The sequence below is a fragment of the Muntiacus reevesi genome, chromosome 5, assembly GCF_963930625.1.
Source record: "Muntiacus reevesi chromosome 5, mMunRee1.1, whole genome shotgun sequence".
Taxonomy (NCBI): Eukaryota; Metazoa; Chordata; class Mammalia; order Artiodactyla; family Cervidae; genus Muntiacus; species Muntiacus reevesi.
The window spans coordinates 27,008,138-27,014,591 of NC_089253.1; positions in this window are offsets into that span (position 1 = coordinate 27,008,138).

Below are 6,454 nucleotides of genomic sequence, written 5' to 3' on the forward strand. Positions count from 1 at the left end.
CAACAAAGAATTGATGCTTTTGAACTGCGGTGTTGGAGAAGACTCTTGAGAGTCCCCTGGACTGCAAGGAGATCTATCCAGTCCATCCTAAAGGAAATCGGTCCTGCATATTCATTGGAAGGACTGATGCTGAAGTTGAAACTCCAGTAGTTTGGCCACCTGATGCGAAGAACTGACTCATTGGAAAAGACCCAGATGCTGGGAAAGATTGAAGGTGGGAGGAGAGGGGGACGACAGAGGATGAGATGGTTGGATGGCATCACTGACTCAATGGACATGAGTTTGAGTAAACTCCGGGATTTGGCGATGGACAGGGAGGCCTAGAGTGCTTCAGTCCATGGGGTCGCAAAGAGTCGGACACAACTGAGCAACTGAACTGAACTGAACTGAACCGCAATGTTCATTTACATTTACAATAGTACATTACAATGCACTATTTACAACAAACAGGACATGGGAGTAACCTACATGTCCATCAGCAGGGGAATGGATAAAGAAGTTGTGCTATGTACATACAATGGAACATTGTTGCTGAGTTGCCAAGTCATGTCCACCTCTTTGTGACCCCATGGACTGCAACACACCAGTCTCCCCTGTCCTTTACTATCTCCAGGAGTCTGCTCATACCTGTATTCATTGAGTCAGTTTTGTCATCCAACCATCTCATCCTCTGCTGCTCCCTTCTCCTCCTGCCCTCAATATTTTCCAGCAATAAAGTGTTTTCCAATAAGTTGATTCTTCACATAAGATGGTCAAAGTATTAGAGCTTCAGTTTCAACATCAGTCCTTCCAATGAATATTCAGGGTTGATTTCCTTTAGGATTGACTGGTTTGATCTCCTTGCTGTCCAAGGGACTCTCAAGAGTCTTCCCCAGCACCACAATTCAGAAGCATGAATCCTTCAGCTCTCAGCCTTCTTTATGGTCCAGCTTTGACACCTATACATGACTACTGGAAAAACCATAGCTTTGACTAGACAGACCTTTGTTGGCCAAGTCATGTCTCTGCTTTTTAATATACTGTCTATGTTTGTCATAGTTTTTCTTCCAAGAAGTAAGTGTCTTTTAATTTCAAGGCTGCAGTCACCATCTCAGTGATTTTGGAGCTCAAGGAAATAGAGTCTGTTACTGTTTCTATTGTTTCTCAATCTATTTGCCATGAAGGGATGGGACTGGATGCCGATTACTCAGCTATGAAAAGAAACAAAATTGTGTCAGTTGTAGTGATGTGGATGAACCTAGAGTCTGTCAAACAGAGTGAAGTAAGTCAAAAAGAGAAAAATATATATTAATGCATATATATATATATATATATATATATATATATATGGAATCTAGAAAAATGGTACTTTTGCAGGGCAAGAATAGATGAAGATGTAGAGCATGGACTTGTTGAACAGTGAGGGAAGGAGAGGGTGGGATGAGCTGAGCGAGTGGGACTGACATGTGTGCCCTACTGTGTGTAAACAGACCACTGGTGCGAGGGTCCTGCAGGGCACAAGGGGCTCAGCTCAGTGCTCTGTGATGACCTAGAGGGGTGGGGTGGGGGATGCAGGAGGGAACCCACTGGGTGGGGATATATGTATACATATGGCTGACTCATGTTGCTGTTTAGCAGGAATTAACACAGCATTGTAAAGCAATTATCCTTCAATTAAAATTTTTTAAAAAAATTTAAAGAATCTTACCACAGAAATAATGAAAGAATTTGGTTATGGGGCTTCCTCAGGGCTCATCTTTGTTACAAATAACACCTCAAAGGCCTTCAAAACAAATTTTTATCTTAAGCTTTACATTTCAGGAACAAATGTACTATTAAAAAAAAAATCTGCCTGTACAAGGCTATAAAATCTACAATTTCCCAAGGACGAAAGATAAATCAAGATTATGAGGTGAACTGACATAAAAAGGGGATTAATTAGGGAAAAAACTAACATCATCTCAAGTCCAAACTGTGTGGCTTAATATGTTGGAGCAGGGAGATGATTCTTAACACAATAAAACATCTCCATGGACAAGAAAAAGTGTTTCTGAAAACAGAAGTATTAGACAAATAGAAAACAAAGATTGAAGGGATTAAATGCAATTTATAGACTTTACTGAAAATGAAAGCCACACCCTTTCTCTAAAAAGTGTTTCAGAACTTTTCAAAGCCTTTTCCCAACAACTTCATTCAGGTGTCTAGAAGGGACGTGTTACTGTGGAAGGAGCCAAATCTAATTGTACTGATCATACTGCCTTGAACCAATCCTGATTGTACTTCCTTGAACAAGATGCTAAGTTCTCTTTGCTGGTGTTCCCCCCTCTACAGCATGGCAACAATTAAAACTGATTTGTCTGGATCACAATATTGTTCATGAATTACATCAGATGTTTTAAACCAAGTGGATATTCTGATGTCCTGTTTTCTTGATACCATTGACAACTTCATTTTCAAGACACCTTAACTTTCCACCTTTCCTCCAACTTCTGGTCACTTATTTTCATTCTCCTTCAAGGTTCCCTATTCACCTGTCCATAAATGTTAATGAGAACAGATCCTCAACTTCTTTCCTCTTGTCCTATTCACTTTTTCTGAGCCATCCCATCCACTTGCTCACACCGAATGAATTGAAAGTCCAATCTATATTTCTAGGTGGGATTTTACACCTATAACACCAGCAACCCACTGCACATCTCCACCTGAATGCCCCATAGACACCTACAACTCAGTACACTGAAAACTTACTATTTTCCCTCTAAAGTGGCTCCTGCTGCATTACCCTGATCAGAATATGGTGCCATTTTTCTGCTTGCTTCCTCCTCTCCATCATAATTAAATTATTATAAGTCGATTATGTCTTTTAAATGATTTATGCCAGTGGCCTGAAAATCAGTTACTGAAAATAATCCACCAACTGGACAGTTTGCTGAGAGCTAATTCACTGAATAGCCAGTTTGTAAAATGGCCAATTTAGTATGTTTAGTCTTACTTTCAGGTATTTTTATGCAATAGGTATTCATTCCATAAAATTAGAAACTATAGGTAAAGTGAAAGTTTAAATTACTATAAGCTGTTATCTTTTTTAATCAGCTTAACAGAAGAAAACAAGCTTTTTTATATTTAAACACATATTTACTATTCCCAACAATCTTCATTCCTTTGCATATACTCAACTATCCACCTGGGATCATTTTCCTTTAACATTTCTTATAGGGGAGACATGATAGCAACGAATTCTCTAAGCTCTTACTTTTCTGAAGGAAAATAAAATTTACTTCACTTTAATTTTGAAGAATATTTTCTCTGTATATAGTTCTGGATAGACAGGTTTTTATTTCAGCATTTTAAACATATTGTCTTATTGTCCTTTGGTGTGTATTCTTTATGACAAGAAGTCAACAATAATCTTCATTTTTGGTCCTCTATGGAATTTGTCTTTATCATCTGGTTGGTATAACATTTTTTTAAAAAACACTGATTCTGAGCAATTTGATTATAGTGATACTTGATGTGGTTTTCTTTGTGTTTATTCAGCTTGAGGTTCATTGAGCCTATCTTATGGGTTTATAGTTTTCTTCAAAGTTGGAAATTTTCAGCCATCTTTGATTCTAATATTTTCTCTAACCTATGCCACTCTTTGGGTCAAGTTAAGCTACATTAGATCACTTGATATAGTACCACAAGGCACTGAGTCTGTTTATTTTTGAATCCTCTCTCTCTCTCTCTCTCTCTCTCTCTCTCTCTCTCAGCACTGTCTCTTGCCAGATATTCAAGTTTTTAAATTATTTCTTCCATAGCGTCTACTATTCTGTTAAGGTCATCTACCAAATTTTCTTTTCATATGAAGCATTTTCAGTTATTCATGTTCCATTTAGTTTTCTTTTGTAGTTTCCATTTTTCACTCTGTTACATTCTTATTTTCCTTAACATCCTTGAGTGTGTGTATAAGGCCTTTCTAAAGTTCTTGTTGGCTAATTCCAATATTTGTATAATTTCTGGTATGTTTCTACTGGCTGACTTTTGCCCTGGTTGTGATGTGCTTTTTTTTTTTTTTTTTTTTTTTTTTTTGCTTTTTGTATTGATTTTTATTGGATTCTAAACATTATGACTATAACATTGTTGAGCTTCTAAATTATCTTGCTCTCCTTTAAAAATTTTAATGGCTTATTTTATGGCCATTAAGTCAAGTATATAAGCTTAATCTTTTTGAAGTTTTTTTCTAAGATTTATCAAAGCAGGTCTAATTTAGAGTTGGACAAATTTAGTACTACTCCTAAACTATTATCTTTCATGGGCCTGTACTGAATTTTCCTTCAGGTTTCAGTAAGTTGGATGGTGCACATTCAGACATCTCCAGGCTCTCTGTGAGTTCTAGGAATCATTCAGCTTCCAAATCAGCAGTAGTTATTATTAACTTGGCCTCATGAAACTTCACGCTATACATTCACAGCCTAGTATTAGCCAAAGAAAAAAGAGGACTGTTTTCATGTTTCTGGAGTTTTTTACCTAGTTTGTGTCCTCTTCCTCATAAGTTTGAAGTGACTAAGCCTTCTGTGTTCTGATCTCTGATTCTGCAACTAGTAGCAATTTTGTGCTTTGCATGGGCAACCCCTCTGGTGGCAGAGTCTGACTAGACTGCCAAAATGAAAGCTTGGGCAATTATAAGACTTACCTGATTTGTTTTCCTTCCATCACAGATACCAGCTCAGAGACGCCTGTTGTCAGACATCTAAAGAATGATTATATCTACTTTTCCAGTCTGGTTTTACAGTAGGAAGGTGAGTCTGGTATGAGTTACTCAGTCATGGCTGCATGAAGACTTCATTTAGTTTTGACTGGATTTTAGTGACTACTAAATACTGGAGACAAACAGAAAGACCAAGAGCAGTCAAAGAAAAATATGTGCATGGGAAGATATTCCTGCAACAGAGTAAGAACTCGGTATTATGAATACTTAAATAATATATTTAATGTAGTAATTTACTTCTTGAATGTATTTTTCCTGGGTGTATACATAAGAATATATGTGTGTATGAAAAAACAAACTCAAAATTAATTAAAGATCTAAATGTAAGACAAGAAACTATAAAACCCCTAGAGGAAAACATAGGCAAGACACTCTCTGACATACATCACAGCAAGATCTTCTATGACCCGCTTCCCACAATAATGGAAATAAAAGAAAAATAAACAAATGGGACCTAATTAAACTTAAAAGCTTTTGCACAATGAAGGAAACTGTAAGCAAGGTGAAAAGACATCCTTCAGAATGGGAGAAAATAATAGCAAATGAAGCAACTGATAAAGAATTAATCTCAAAAATACACAAGCAGCTCATGAATCTCAATACCAGAAAAATAAATGACTCAATCAAAAAATGGGCCAAAGATCTAAACAGACATTTCTCCAAAGAAGACATACAGATGGCTAAAAAATGCATGAAGAGATGTTCAACACCACTCATTATCAGAGAAACACAAATCAAAACCACAATGAGGTGCCATCTCATGCCAGTCAGAATGGCTGCTATCCAAAAGTCTACAAACAATAAATGCTGGAGAGGGTGTGGAGAAAAGGTAACCTTTTACATGTTGGTGGGAGTGCAAACTAGTACAGTCACTATGGAGAAAGGTGTGGAGATTCCTTTAAAAACTGGAAAAAGAACAGCCATATGACCCAGCAATCCCACTGCTGAGCATACACGCTGAAGAAACCAGAATTGAAAGAAACCTATGTACCCCAGTGTTCATCACAACACTGTTTACAATAGCTAGGACATGGAAGCAACCTAGATATCCATCAGCAGATGAATGGATAACAAAGCTGTGGCATATATATGCAATGGAATATTACTCAGCTATTAAAAAGAATGCATTTGAGTCAGTTCTAATGAGGAGGATGAAACTGGAGCCTATTACAGAGTGAAGTAAGTCAGAAAGAAAAACACCAATACAGTATATTAACACATATATATGGAATTTAGAAAGATGGTAATGACAACACTATATGTGAGACAGCAAAAGAGACAAAGATATAAAGATCAGACTTTGGTACTCTGTGGGAGAAGACGAGGATGGGATGATTTGAGAAAATATCATTGAAACATGTGTACTACCATATGTGAAATAGATGACCAGTCCAAGTTCGATGCATGAAACAAGGCACTCAAAGCAAGTGTACTGGGACAATCCATAGGGATGGGATGGGGAGAGAGGCTAACGGCATTCTGGATGGGAGACACATGTACACCCGTGGCTGATTCATGTCAATGTATGACAAAACCTACCACAATACTGTAAAGTAGTTTGCCTCCAATTAAAATAAATAAACCAGTTTAAAAATTAAAACAAAAAAAGAAATTATATGTGGAAACTTACAGTGCTAATAATGAAAAATACTTTGATTGTGCCGCTCCCTCAGGACTCATCCTTGTTACAAGTATACCCTCAAAGCTCTTGAAACAAATTTTTAT